Genomic DNA, 15,449 nt, shown 5'->3' with positions numbered 1-15,449 from the left:
GCTCCAGTCACAGTGACAGCAGTGACAGGAGGCACTAGGGGCCTCTGAGCACAGGGGCCTCAGGCACATCTCAAGATTCAGTATAAAGTCGGGCCCCTCAAGGATATCACTGCTCAGCCCACGCTGCCATATTCACCCCCTTATCTGAGCCCAATGGAGGGAAGAGATTGTAAGTCATGAAACCCTATCTCAGCTTCCTCCTGTCCTCTATCAAATGGACAAGAAAACAATTCCCCTGACTCTATGCTGGGTTCAGACTGACTTCCACTTGGGAGCTGTGGACACTGGTCAAGGCTCAGTCCTACTGTGAGCACCCTCTGAGCCAAGAGAAGGCTCTGGACCGAGTGAGAGAGAAGGTAAGGCAGAGGGTGAAGGGCAGGTGAAAAGCCTGCACCCAGTGCCGTGTGGCCTGGAGGCTGTGGTCAACACCTTCACTCATCTGTCCCGTTTCCCAGACTGCCATGATATCTGTCCCAGCTCAGGGCCCAACTGTAGGAACAGCAGCTCTTGTGGCTCCTTCTGGTTGGACCCAGGATCAGCATTTAGCTCTGTGTGTGGCCCTGGCAAGGATATAGCCATCACATCCTCTAGTTCCCTTCTCTGTGACACAGGAGTGATACCCACAGTCATCCACCGAGTGACCATGAGCTCCAAATACACCACGGGATCAGACAATGAGACTGGCAACCCAGTCTTGCTGAAGGGGCTGGGGAGCCATAAAAGCAGTCAAAATGACTACATGATGGTCCAGGGGGCATCTAAGTCTTTGGAGGACTTCGTTGTGACAAGAACGTGGCATACCCCACATTTCTAAGTGTGAGACTACTGTCCCCCAGTTCTAATACATAATGTATGCTAGTGCATTCATTTTTGCAAACATGTTTTAAAACTGGTACTTTCAGAATACAAAAAAAAAAAATGCTGGATAAATGTTGAGGTACCTGTGAGATCAGGTGGAATCCAAGGAGGACTATCCTAGGGTGGAGGAAGAGGACCAGTGACCATCTAGCTTACAGGGAGTATAGAGGAATTTAACTGTGAGGATGATGAAGGGTGTGTGTGTGTGTGTGTGTGTGTGTGTGTGTGTGTGTGTGCATGTGTGTGCAGGAGAACTTTGTATCTCAAAGCTAGTGTGAGAAGTTTGTGATCCAGTTGTGAAATGAATTATCCTGGGCTGAGGGCCATGGAGTGACTTTCAGATCACAGGCCATTCTTGTCCCTTCAGGAGTTCTTAGGTGTGACTGAACCTCAGGGAGAACCCCATGTTCCAAGAAGACAGAGAAAGACATGTGAAGCTGGTGGTGGAGGTCTGCTCCCATGGGGTTCCTAAACCAGGGGCTTTTGCCCCTTCCTTTATTAGACTGTGTGCACTGGCCTCACCTGTCCCTTCATAGAGTCCTGAAGAGGGCAGCAATGCTCTCTACCACTCGGCATCCCCCCTCAAAGCAGGGCTTCTTGCTGAAGCCGGGGTTCACATCTCCACTAGGCTGAAAGCAGGACATCCCTAGCTAGCCTTCCCCTGCTGTTGGGGCTACAGTGAAGCAGCAATGCTAACCTCTGAACCATCTCTGCAGCCCTCCCTTGTTTTCCATCTTTGAGGGGTAGGCATCAACTTTCTGCCACGTGACAGAATTCAGTAGCTTCCAACTGGCCAAGCAGGTTGACAACAAGAGAGAGACAGCAAGGGAAGCAGAGATAGAGACAAAAAAAGCCAGGGACATTGTTTCTCCTCTTCCTCTCCTCCTCAGAGGCTCAGAAGGACTGTTGAAACTCAGAGAGGCCAAGCAGTCCTCGGAGACACCAATAGTGAAGCAGAGAACACAGAGGCACAGAGGCAAGCTTGGCAGGACAGAGCCAAAGCTCACATGTCAAGAGGCCTCGGGACCAAAGGGCTGCTGGTGAAGGCTCTGCTGCTCCCTCAACCCTGGAGCATGGCCTGAGTCCTGTAAAGAACTGCCCAGAGAGGCTTCAGGAGGCACACTGTCCACACTGTCTAAAGAGCTGAACAGACTGGGCCAGCACAAGAGAGTTCCCTCTCCCTGGCTGCCTCTAAACACCTTCAGATCTGAGAGAAGACTGGCACAAGGCAAGAACCCACGGGAAGGGACAGTGACAGCCACCTGGGATGGAGAAGAGAACATCAGGAAATCTTTGGACCTGTGCCATACGGCCCAGGACACTTTTGACACTGCCTCTGTTCTATTCCCATCTGTAGGGAGCGACAGCTTCTTTGGAAAGTGACTTCAGGAGCAGTAACAGATACAGCTAAGACCTAAGAGGAATGGCAAACCTGGATGCTCTGTCCTGCAGGAGGCAGAAGAGTCTGCCCCTTGGCCACCCAGTCAGGAAGGCAGCTTTCGGAGCTGCCCTATCTGATCCAGGACACCCTGCCTAGCAGCTGAGGCCCTTATTACCCCTTCCACATAATGCTGGATCCTGCCTATCAAGGACCACCCCTACCCCCATCCATTGCCTCTCCCCCTGTCCCAAGGCCACAGACAAAATCTGGAGTCTCTTCTTCCTGAACATGCCACTTTCTTTAGGAAATGGCATGACCTGAGGGTTGGTGTCCTTCCAAATTCAACTGTTACAATCTAATTTCTGCAGTGAAAAAAGGACCAGGGTTTGTGTACACAACAAATCCTTTCATGAATGTGACTAGTGTCCTCAAGAACACGGCCAGTGGGAGACCTCCCGACCCTCTGCCTGTGGAACTCAGCACTAAGTCACTGTTCATGACAATGCGCTCTCACACTCTGTCAGGAACTCAGTCCTGGCCTTCCTAGGTTCAGAGCTATTTTCAATCAATATCTGTATTTTATTAGGGAATAATCTTTAGTTATAAACCAGTCATCAGGTTCTACCCCCTCACCAGGCAGCACGCGCTCTCAGAATCCAACAAGGCACAAATCCTTGCTCATCGCAGGGAACAAAGAACAAAGGGACAGATGGCCATGTGAGGTCCTCCCCCTTCCATGCTGTCCCTTTTCCAGGGACACTCACAAGTCCCTGAAAAAAACAAAAGACTTGTTCAGCAACCCCAGAGAAGACCACAGGAGACTTCAGAGCCCAAGAAGGTTGAGACATCCTACAAGGAAAGCACGAAGTATCCCACGCTGGCCTTTGCTTCAGCACCTTCACCACTGACTAGAAGGAAGGGAAACAGGAGACCCAGGCCCCAAGGCCATCCCAGAACAGAGCTCTGTCTATGGAGGAATAATGTGACTCAGGGGTCAGGCCGGTCGCTGAGCACATCACAACTTCTGAGAACCACAGACAGGGCTTGGCTGTGGCTAATGCAAGGAACACAGCTACCCAAGGGCACAAAACCAAGTACCCAGGAGCACATGTTTATCTGCCCCACAGGAGGGGATGAAGTCACATTCTGAAACTCAAGGAGTCCCCAAGGACCAGTGCTGTCACCAGCAAGATGAAGGTCATACCAAGGTCATAAATGCCAAGATGCCAAGGCAATCCGGACAAAGGCAATGTGGGGGGCACGACCATCCCCCCCACCAGCTTCTCTCATCCTGGTTTAGGAGTCTCCTTGCCTGAGTTAGCACTCAGCAGACAAGGAAAACAGCCCAGGGTTTGCCTGTGTCTCCATCAAAGGAAACAGGAAGGGGCATTGCATTTGAAAACAGACAGTGGTGCAGCAGGCTCTTCACACTGATGGGGAGTAGGGGGTCAAAAGTGAGTCCAACCAGATATTTCAGAGGCTGCTTAAAGTCCTGGCAGTCAGACATGGCCCTGCTCCAGTGGTCAACAGAGCCAGGACCCCGGGTCAGCCTCTGGAGTCCCTGTTTGCTTGCAGGGATACTCTCTATCAGCATCCCAAAAACCACTCTCTCCAGACCGGCTTGTGCAATGGCAGCATGCGACATCACAGCAGCCCTCACCCTGGCCAGGCTCTCCAGGGTCCTCAGTGGATCCTGAGCAAGGCCAGTTCCCATGCCATTTGCCATCCCTGAGCTAACTGAGGTCCTCCCCGGGCTGCTGGGAGACCCAGGCTCAGCTGCTCCAGGACTCTCTGGTCACAGCCTGCAAGGCCTCCAGCACAGCTGTCCCCAGGACCTGGCTTGACCACTGCCACCTGAAAGGGTTGGGGGCTGAGGCTTCCCAGCATCCCACACCTACCCATTTATAGGCTCCTTCATTGCACCTGCCTAGAGAACCGGTTATTAAAATGCTTCCCCCTTTCTTGCTAGCTTCCAGAAGAAAAGAATTACTAAGCAGTACTTTGAACTTACAACCTAGGACAATGAACCAAAGACCAGAGATTACGACCTAGACAGAGCAGAGGACCCTGCTTCCTCAGCACCTCAAGCCCCAGAAGGCAGTGAGCAGGTGAGCCAGGCCCACTAGGGGTGAGGTCTGATCTCTCAGGAACTTCCCAGTTCCTTCCAGGAAGGGGAGGGTATTCGGGTCTGAGGACCATGCACTCACAGTGGCAAACAGGGCCATTGGTGGCAGACCCTGATACCCAGTCTCCAGCAGCCTTGGGATCCTGCCTGGGGCAAACCAACTCCATAATGTGCCCCAGGCCTCGGTTCCCCCTGTGCCTGGTGTCCACCAGGACAGGAGAGGGGAGGATTCTGGCTCTGTGCTGTATGGTGGAAAGGACTCTGGGAGGCCTGACTCTGACTCATCAGCAGCCTCCTCGACCACAGGGTGGGCTCCAGGGTCCCTTCAATATGCAAGCACACCCTCTCCAGACCCAAGAGAAGACAGGGCCTGCCTGGGTGAGGTGTGGGAGTGACACCACTGTGGCTCCCATGTGAAGACAGCCTTCCATGTGAGGTCGGCCAGCCAAGTGCTGTCAAGACCAACAGCAAGAGAGAGGACGGTCAAGGAGCCTTTGTTCTTCTTGCCTTTCCAACAGGAGGGCCAAGCCGAGGGAGGGCAGCAAGGATGCCAACCACAGACCAGGAGCAAGAGGAGGAGGAGGAGTAATGACGTCACAGCGCTGAACAAGGAATCTCGACACAGTCACAAGTGGTGTGCAGGGCCCCTCCTAACCACTGCTGTGGAGACGGCCTTCCCTGGCAGGGACACAGCACCAGACCTCTGAGTGGGACTTAGGTCCCCGCCAACCCACACCAGGAGAGGCTCTGGAAAGGGCATGGGTTTCCAGTGTCATGTGAACAAGTAGCCAGCGAGCACAGGGTCCCGGGCTGAAGGGCACAGGTCCAGGAGCACACTGGGCGCCACGGATCTGGCAAGCCTGCAGTAGAGCGTTTTACATGGTGGTGAGACTTCCTGCTGAGGCCACGTGCAGACCAAGGGAAGACCAAGGGACCCCTTCTCTGGGATCTCCATGGTGGCTGGGACATCACATTCTAGCCGACCTGAAGCATCGGCCGGCCCTCACTGTGCACACCTCTTCAGTCAGAAGCAGCACCTTGGATGGAGGAGACAGAGTGAGGATGGCTTTAGGGAGCGGTCACCTGGTGGCCCTTCAGGGCCATTGTAGAGTGTGGTGGCTCCCTCTTGGCTCCAGTGGGCGTGGCTCTTCTCTTCAGGCTGGAAGATGATGACTGATCCAGGGGACCTTTCTTTTGGCCTGTGGCTCAAGTCTTCCTCACCTCCAGTACTCACGACTCACAGAAAATGCTTATCTTCTGTGCAGACGACTTTCCTTAAGGGTTCTGGAGACCCCAGACCCTTCTCCTGCTTGACAGAGTCATGGCAGGACTCTCCAGGGACAGAGCTCACAAAACACAGGCAGGCCTTGTGTAGACAGACAGACAGACAGACAGGAGACAGACAGGAGACAGGTCAGTATGAACTCTTGGATGGCTCTTCCTGGGTTTAAGCTGTCTGAATCACTCTCTTTTCTCATTGTCAAGGGGCCTTCGTTCACTAAGGTTTGGCACCCTTTGCACAAATCCCCAGCCTGGGTGTGTATGACCTGTCTCCACACTTCCTCCCAGGTTTCCATTGTCCATTCCCTGCCTTGGCCCATTGTCTGTCATTCCTCCATGGAACCTGGCTCCCCTACATGAACCTAGCATTTGACACCAGAATTTCCACAACAACGATAGCCATTTCCCTGTTGAAAGCAAACACAAACACCCCAAACCAACAACAACAACAAAACCATTCCTCATCGTTGTTTGCTTCAGATTGGTTTTGCTTTTGTCTTTAGGCAGGGTCTCCTTCAGCCCAGGCTGGCCTTGAACTCTCTAGGCGGCCAAGGATCACATGTCCCTCCTGATTCTCATGCCTCCATCTCCTGAAAGCTCGGGTACAGGTGTGGCCCACCATTTCTGCTTCACGGTGCCTCTGGGGATGGAACCCAGGCCTTCATGGATGCCAGACAAGCAAGCATGCCAGCAGCCAAGCTGCAGACCCTCCCTTCTTCCCTCAGGAGGGGAGACACTTTACCACGGGGAGTCTCTCTGTAGGCTCCCTTGTCTCCACCTCACAGCAGTCCCCTGGATCATGCTTCTGAAAGGGGAGCTAACAGGTCTGAGCCCCACTACAGGACTTAGCTTCAGAGCCTCATTCATTTAGACCTGTTGTCACTACGGAGCCAGGCTAACCTACAATTTCCAGTATCCTGCCTCAGCCTCTGAGTAGCCAGAAGTACAGCTCTGGGACCCTGGACCCTGGGACCCTGGGACCCTGGGACCCTGGACCCTGGGACCCTGGACCCTGGACCCTGGGACCCTGGGACCCTGGACCCTGGGACCCTGGGACCCTGGACCCTGGGACCCTGGGACCCTGCGACCCTGGACCCTGGACCCTGGACCCTGGGACCCTGGGACCCTGCGACCCTGGACCCTGGACCCTGGGAACCTGGGACCCTGGACCCTGGGACCCTGGACCTGGACCCTGGACCCTGGGACCCTGGACCCTGGGACCCTGGGACCCTGGGACCCTGGGACCCTGGGACCCTGGACCCTGGGGACCCTGGGACCCTGGGACCCTGCGACCCTGGACCCTGGGACTCTGGGACCCTGGGACCCTAGACCCTGGGACCCTGGGACTCTGGGATCCTGGGACTCTGGGACCCTGGGACCCTGGGACCCTGGGACCCTGGGACCCTGGGACCCTGGGACCCTGGGACCCTGGGACTTGGCTTTAAGGCACTGATGAACACGTGTTATTCAGAACTATGACAAACAACAACTAAAGATTGGTGATGGCTCTGGGGTCATGCTGTTTCACCATTTTTAGACCTGGTATGCACCCAGCTGAATCCATGCCACCGTCTCAACTGTTTCTAGGGCAGGATTCAAACACAAGGGGTCTTAAGGGGTGTCTTAAAAAATCTCTTGAGGTTGCCCTTTACCACAACGTGGAAATAGATCACTTTAAAAACGAAAGTCAACGGTAACTGTTTCAGTGTGAGCAAAAGATAAACATTTTCAGGGAAGCCAAGGCCTTACCTACTCATCACAATACCCTGAGAGGGCCAGGGGTCAGCACTTGGTGGAAGGCAGATTCAGGGAAGTTCTCTTCCCTCTGCAATCGTACTAGGAAGCCCAAGCCAGAGGTGCTGCTTGCTAAGTCCCAGACACCTCTTGCACCTTGCCCAGAAGGAGTGGACCTGCCTGGCTGCTGAGTTCGGACCCTCTGCTGCTGCCCTGTCTCTCAACACTAAAGAGCACTTAGGGAAGGTTTTGCCAATGGCTGATGGGGAGGAGGGCCTCTTACAGGTGTGCTCCAGGCTGTTGGCTCTGCTGCCCCCTCAGCAAAGGCTCTGCAGCAGCCTCCCCTCCACCCTACTGCTGACTGTGTGAGCAGGAGCCTGTCCCTCAGCTGGACTCAGCTGAGTTTGGCGCTGGAGAACAGAGGTGCTCTAAATACCCCGTTACAAGACGAATCCTCCAAAGCGGCGACGACCGTCGAAGGCCACGGGAGCCTGGAAAAGGAAGGACCATCTGTGCTGATGCCATCTGTATCTTCTGTGCTTCGGACAGAAACGTCCGGCCGCAACAAACGGAACACTGTTTTGGAAATGGGGCTCTCGGAACTTCTCACTCACTTTTAACATTAGCAGACCCTCAGTAAAATCGCCGGATTTCCCTGCTTCTGACCGTGAATTGAAATAGTCTGACCCATTTCAAGAACGTGTTGAGCCTGCATGGGAGCCCTGGTAACTTTGAGACTGGGGTACCCGCCCTCTACTGGCCGTTATTGCGTCATGACGTTAGCGTTGTGCTCGCGCATGATTGGTCGTGCGTTCCCTTTATTTTAGGATTGCCATAGCTGTGAAGAAAACCATGACCAAAGAAAGAAACCTGGTGTGGAGAGAAGGTTTATTTGGCTTAGGCTTCCCCATAAGGGAAGTCACGTCTGAAACTTAAGGAGAGCAGAATCCTGGAGGCAGGAGCTGAAGCAAAGGCTACGGAGGAAAGCTACTTACTGGCTTGCTACTCATGGCTTGCTCAGCTTGCTTTCTTAGAAAGCCGGGGACCCCAAGCCCAGGGACAGCACCACCTATAGTGGGCTTGGCCTTCCTGTGTCAATCACTAATTAAGAAACCGCTCTATAGGCTTGCCTACAGCCCAGTCTTATGGAGGCATTTTCTCAACAGGGGTTCTCTTCTCTTTGATGACTCTAGTTTGTGTCCGGCTGACATAAAACTAGCCAGCACAGTCAGTCCCTCCAGGATCATGGCCACTTTCTCCACAACGGATTTTTACTGATGGCCCAGCTACAGATGCTCTGTTTCATGCATGCCTGGGACCAGTGGGGTGGTGAAGAAGGCAGTCTCTTTGTCTCCAACACATTTGAAAGTACCCTCTCTCCATCATGTGTCTTTGAGAAGATCTGCTCCAGTTTCTCATAGGACACAAGGCATCAAGATGCAGATGCCTCGCCATTCTGGTTTCTATCAAGGGAACCTCAGTCTGCTGGATCTGAAGGTCTTAGGACCTTCTGGATATATCATACTCTAGTCTTTATCACAAACTGGAAGCTTCAGATAGAACATATTGGCTTGCCCCTGTTTAGGAATCCTTGCCTAGCAGTCCTAAGAGCGCACCCTCCCTGTCTGGAGGCCAACAGAGGCGTTGTACCTCAGAAGCGGTCAGAAGTGGGACTGCAGGATGTTTTGCCCTCATTTGACATGTCCTTCAGAAAACCACGATGACATTTTAAATGTAGCTGAGGCACTATCAAGATGGCAGCGTGCCTGGCTTAAAAGGTCATCTTGAGGGGCTGTAAGACAGCTCAGTGGTTAGGAGCATTTACGTTCTTGCTGAGAAGCGGAGTTCAGTTCCCAGCATACATATCAGGTGTCTCACAGCCATCTGTAACTGTTGTTCCATGAGATCTAATGCCATCTTCTGGCCTCCATGAGTGCCTGCACCCATGTGGTGGTTATTAACTCATGCAGACACACATATGTATTCATTTTTTTAAAAGAAGTCATCTTTAATGTTGAGGATCAGAAAGGAAATGTGGGCACAAATTCCATGGTTCTGTTTTAACACTATCTTATTATTTTTTTTAAAAGAGTTACCTTTATTTTCTTTTGTGTGCATAGGTATTCTTCATGTGTGTATATACCAGCTGCATGCAACACCTGAGGAGGCCAGAAGAGGGTGTCAGATCTTCTGAAACTGGAGTGAACATACAGCTATAAGCCCACATATGAGTGTTAGGAAACCCCTGGAAAACAGTAAGCACTCTTAACTGCTGAGCCATCTCTCCATCCCAGAACACTTTAGTATATGTTATGAATATATATATTCGTTTATTTTTTATTTTTGTTTATTTATTTATTTATTTATTTGAGACAGGGTTTCTCTGTGTAGCTTTGCGCCTTTCCTGGATCTCGCTTTGTAGACCAGGCTGGTCTCAAACTCACAAAGATCCACCTGTCTCTGCCTCCCGAGTGCTGGGATTAGAGGCGTGTGCCACCGCCTGGCTCATTTATACACATGTATGCTGTAAATAAAAACTAACAATTGCTTTATTGACCTTGGGTATCATTTACTCTTATGTGAATTTGGCTTTTTTGTAACATCTTTTTAAATGGTATTTGTTTGGAGAGGTAGCTATTGAAAACATAAGCAGCATCCAATCGCTTCATCATAGCACAATTCTTTATTTATCCTTTACTAGACCAGGACACTGTCTCCAGGTTGCCTGTGGTCTGCGTCTCCTTTGGTCACCTCCAGGACAGTTATTCCCTCTTGTCTTGAGGCTTTGGCAGATTTGCCATAATAATGTAGGGGTGGTATTAGGGACAATTCTGGCACTTTTGAAGAGAGGGCAGTAAAGGGAAACAGGTGGAACACGTGTAGGGAACAGTCCTGTGTAAATAACCAGTTATTTCCAGGCACATCTAGTGGGTTGGGATGCACCACTGAGACACCGTAACATAAAAGCTCCCGGGATAGCGTAATCGTTAGCGAGGCGCGGGAAGCCAGTATGAGTTAGACAGAACTATGTGTATCAAAGCATTATTAAAAGGGGAGGAAACCAGCCAAGTCTTTGATTTACAAATATTTAATGTACTTTCTTCCCCTTCCCCTGACTTCTGATCACTCCTCAACAAATACTGTGACTGAGGGGTCTAGGCAGAATTAGAGGTGATTCCAACAGACCAAACAGGAGAGGCGCCTTATTAATGCTCACGTGCGTCGATGCGCGCAAACGGCCAGCAGAGGGCGAACGTGGCCTATGGACTAACGGTCGCTTCCATGCCCACAGTCAGGAACCCACTGACTTGTGGGTCATTTACCCTCTGGCCAAATTCCTAGGGAAAAAAACACAGAACAAGCTGCGTTTGGTGAGGGTCCTAATTTTGGGTGGCGTCTCTCAGCGTCAGGTGGCAGTGAGAAGTTCCGAGAGCCCCATTTCCAAAACAGTGTTCCGTTTGTTGCGGCCGGACGTTTCTGTCCGAAGCACAGAAGATACAGATGGCATCAGCACAGATGGTCCTTCCTTTTCCAGGCTCCCGTGGCCTTCGACGGTCGTCGCCACTTTGGAGGATTCGTCTTGTAACGGGGTATTTAGAGCACCTCTGTTCTCCAGCGCCAAACTCAGCTGAGTCCAGCTGAGGGACAGGCTCCTGCTCACACAGTCAGCAGTAGGGTGGAGGGGAGGCTGCTGCAGAGCCTTTGCTGAGGGGGCAGCAGAGCCAACAGCCTGGAGCACACCTGTAAGAGGCCCTCCTCCCCATCAGCCATTGGCAAAACCTTCCCTAAGTGCTCTTTAGTGTTGAGAGACAGGGCAGCAGCAGAGGGTCCGAACTCAGCAGCCAGGCAGGTCCACTCCTTCTGGGCAAGGTGCAAGAGGTGTCTGGGACTTAGCAAGCAGCACCTCTGGCTTGGGCTTCCTAGTACGATTGCAGAGGGAAGAGAACTTCCCTGAATCTGCCTTCCACCAAGTGCTGACCCCTGGCCCTCTCAGGGTATTGTGATGAGTAGGTAAGGCCTTGGCTTCCCTGAAAATGTTTATCTTTTGCTCACACTGAAACAGTTACCGTTGACTTTCGTTTTTAAAGTGATCTATTTCCACGTTGTGGTAAAGGGCAACCTCAAGAGATTTTTTAAGACACCCCTTAAGACCCCTTGTGTTTGAATCCTGCCCTAGAAACAGTTGAGACGGTGGCATGGATTCAGCTGGGTGCATACCAGGTCTAAAAATGGTGAAACAGCATGACCCCAGAGCCATCACCAATCTTTAGTTGTTGTTTGTCATAGTTCTGAATAACACGTGTTCATCAGTGCCTTAAAGCCAAGTCCCAGGGTCCCAGGGTCCCAGAGTCCCAGGATCCCAGAGTCCCAGGGTCCAGGGTCCCAGGGTCCTAGGGTCCCAGGGTCCCAGGGTCCAGGGTCCCAGGGTCCCAGGGTCCCAGGGTCCCAGAGTCCCAGGGTCCAGGGTCCCAGGTTCCCAGGGTCCAGGGTCCAGGGTCCCAGGGTCCCAGGGTCCAGGGTCCCAGAGCTGTACTTCTGGCTACTCAGAGGCTGAGGCAGGATACTGGAAATTGTAGGTTAGCCTGGCTCCGTAGTGACAACAGGTCTAAATGAATGAGGCTCTGAAGCTAAGTCCTGTAGTGGGGCTCAGACCTGTTAGCTCCCCTTTCAGAAGCATGATCCAGGGGACTGCTGTGAGGTGGAGACAAGGGAGCCTACAGAGAGACTCCCCGTGGTAAAGTGTCTCCCCTCCTGAGGGAAGAAGGGAGGGTCTGCAGCTTGGCTGCTGGCATGCTTGCTTGTCTGGCATCCATGAAGGCCTGGGTTCCATCCCCAGAGGCACCGTGAAGCAGAAATGGTGGGCCACACCTGTACCCGAGCTTTCAGGAGATGGAGGCATGAGAATCAGGAGGGACATGTGATCCTTGGCCGCCTAGAGAGTTCAAGGCCAGCCTGGGCTGAAGGAGACCCTGCCTAAAGACAAAAGCAAAACCAATCTGAAGCAAACAACGATGAGGAATGGTTTTGTTGTTGTTGTTGGTTTGGGGTGTTTGTGTTTGCTTTCAACAGGGAAATGGCTATCGTTGTTGTGGAAATTCTGGTGTCAAATGCTAGGTTCATGTAGGGGAGCCAGGTTCCATGGAGGAATGACAGACAATGGGCCAAGGCAGGGAATGGACAATGGAAACCTGGGAGGAGGTGTGGAGACAGGTCATACACACCCAGGCTGGGGATTTGTGCAAAGGGTGCCAAACCTTAGTGAATGAAGGCCCCTTGACAATGAGAAAAGAGAGTGATTCAGACAGCTTAAACCCAGGAAGAGCCATCCAAGAGTTCATACTGACCTGTCTCCTGTCTGTCTGTCTGTCTGTCTGTCTGTCTGTCTGTCTCTACACAAGGCCTGCCTGTGTTTTGTGAGCTCTGTCCCTGGAGAGTCCTGCCATGACTCTGTCAAGCAGGAGAAGGGTCTGGGGTCTCCAGAACCCTTAAGGAAAGTCGTCTGCACAGAAGATAAGCATTTTCTGTGAGTCGTGAGTACTGGAGGTGAGGAAGACTTGAGCCACAGGCCAAAAGAAAGGTCCCCTGGATCAGTCATCATCTTCCAGCCTGAAGAGAAGAGCCACGCCCACTGGAGCCAAGAGGGAGCCACCACACTCTACAATGGCCCTGAAGGGCCACCAGGTGACCGCTCCCTAAAGCCATCCTCACTCTGTCTCCTCCATCCAACGTGCTGCTTCTGACTGAAGAGGTGTGCACAGTGAGGGCCGGCCAATGCTTCAGGTCGGCTAGAATGTGATGTCCCAGCCACCATAGAGATCCCAGAGAAGGGGTCCCTTGGTCTTCCCTTGGTCTGCACGTGGCCTCAGCAGGAAGTCTCACCACCATGTAAAACGCTCTACTGCAGGCTTGCCAGATCCATGGCGCCCAGTGTGCTCCTGGACCTGTGCCCTTCAGCCCGGGACCCTGTGCTCGCTGGCTACTTGTTCACATGACACTGGAAACCCATGCCCTTTCCAGAGCCTCTCCTGGTGTGGGTTGGCGGGGACCTAAGTCCCACTCAGAGGTCTGGTGCTGTGTCCCTGCCAGGGAAGGCCGTCTCCACAGCAGTGGTTAGGAGGGGCCCTGCACACCACTTGTGACTGTGTGGAGATTCCTTGTTCAGCGCTGTGACGTCATTACTCCTCCTCCTCCTCTTGCTCCTGGTCTGTGGTTGGCATCCTTGCTGCCCTCCCTCGGCTTGGCCCTCCTGTTGGAAAGGCAAGAAGAACAAAGGCTCCTTGACCGTCCTCTCTCTTGCTGTTGGTCTTGACAGCACTTGGCTGGCCGACCTCACATGGAAGGCTGTCTTCACATGGGAGCCACAGTGGTGTCACTCCCACACCTCACCCAGGCAGGCCCTGTCTTCTCTTGGGTCTGGAGAGGGTGTGCTTGCATATTGAAGGGACCCTGGAGCCCACCCTGTGGTCGAGGAGGCTGCTGATGAGTCAGAGTCAGGCCTCCCAGAGTCCTTTCCACCATACAGCACAGAGCCAGAATCCTCCCCTCTCCTGTCCTGGTGGACACCAGGCACAGGGGGAACCGAGGCCTGGGGCACATTATGGAGTTGGTTTGCCCCAGGCAGGATCCCGAGGCTGCTGGAGACTGGGTATCAGGGTCTGCCACCAATGGCCCTGTTTGCCACTGTGAGTGCATGGTCCTCAGACCCGAATACCCTCCCCTTCCTGGAAGGAACTGGGAAGTTCCTGAGAGATCAGACCTCACCCCTCCTGGGCCTGGCTCACCTGCTCACTGCCTTCTGGGGCTTGAGGTGCTGAGGAAGCAGGGTCCTCTGCTCTGTCTAGGTCGTAATCTCTGGTCTTTGGTTCATTGTCCTAGGTTGTAAGTTCAAAGTACTGCTTAGTAATTCTTTTCTTCTGGAAGCTAGCAAGAAAGGGGGAAGCATTTTAATAACCGGTTCTCTAGGCAGGTGCAATGAAGGAGCCTATAAATGGGTAGGTGTGGGATAATGGGAAGCCTCAGCCCCCAACCCTTTCAGGTGGCAGTGGTCAAGCCAGGTCCTGGGGACAGCTGTGCTGGAGGCCTTGCAGGCTGTGACCAGAGAGTCCTGGAGCAGCTGAGCCTGGGTCTCCCAGCAGCCCGGGGACCTCAGTTAGTTCAGGGATGGTAAATGGCATGGGAACTGGCCTTGCTCAGGATCCACTGAGGACCCTGGAGAGCCTGGCCAGGGTGAGGGCTGCTGTGATGTCGCATGCTGCCATTGCACAAGCCGGTCTGGAGAGAGTGGTTTTCGGGATGCTGATAGAGAGTATCCCTGCAAGCAAACAGGGACTCCAGAGGCTGACCCGGGGTCCTGGCTCCGTTGACCACTGGAGCAGGGCCATGTCTGACTGCCAGGACTTTAAGCAGCCTCTGAAATATCTGGTTGGACTCACTTTTGACCCCCTACTCCCCATCAGTGTGAAGAGCCTGCTGCACCACTGTCTGTTTTCAAATGCAATGCCCCTTCCTGTTTCCTTTGATGGAGACACAGGCAAACCCTGGGCTGTTTTCCTTGTCTGCTGAGTGCTAACTCAGGCAAGGAGACTCCTAAACCAGGATGAGAGAAGCTGGTGGGGGGGTGGTCGTGCCCCCCACATTGCCTTTGTCCGGATTGCCTTGGCATCTTGGCATTTATGACCTTGGTATGACCTTCATCTTGCTGGTGACAGCACTGGTCCTTGGGGACTCCTTGAGTTTCAGAATGTGACTTCATCCCCTCCTGTGGGGCAGATAAACATGTGCTCCTGGGTACTTGGTTTTGTGCCCTTGGGTAGCTGTGTTCCTTGCATTAGCCACAGCCAAGCCCTGTCTGTGGTTCTCAGAAGTTGTGATGTGCTCAGCGACCGGCCTGACCCCTGAGTCACATTATTCCTCCATAGACAGAGCTCTGTTCTGGGATGGCCTTGGGGCCTGGGTCTCCTGTTTCCCTTCCTTCTAGTCAGTGGTGAAGGTGCTGAAGCAAAGGCCAGCGTGGGATACTTCGTGCTTTCCTTGTAGGATGTCTCAACCTTCTTGGGCTCTGAAGTCTCC

This window comes from Onychomys torridus, chromosome 2, assembly GCF_903995425.1.
Source record: "Onychomys torridus chromosome 2, mOncTor1.1, whole genome shotgun sequence".
In the NCBI taxonomy this organism is placed as follows: domain Eukaryota; kingdom Metazoa; phylum Chordata; class Mammalia; order Rodentia; family Cricetidae; genus Onychomys; species Onychomys torridus.
Note: the sequence above shows the minus strand (reverse complement) of the source record.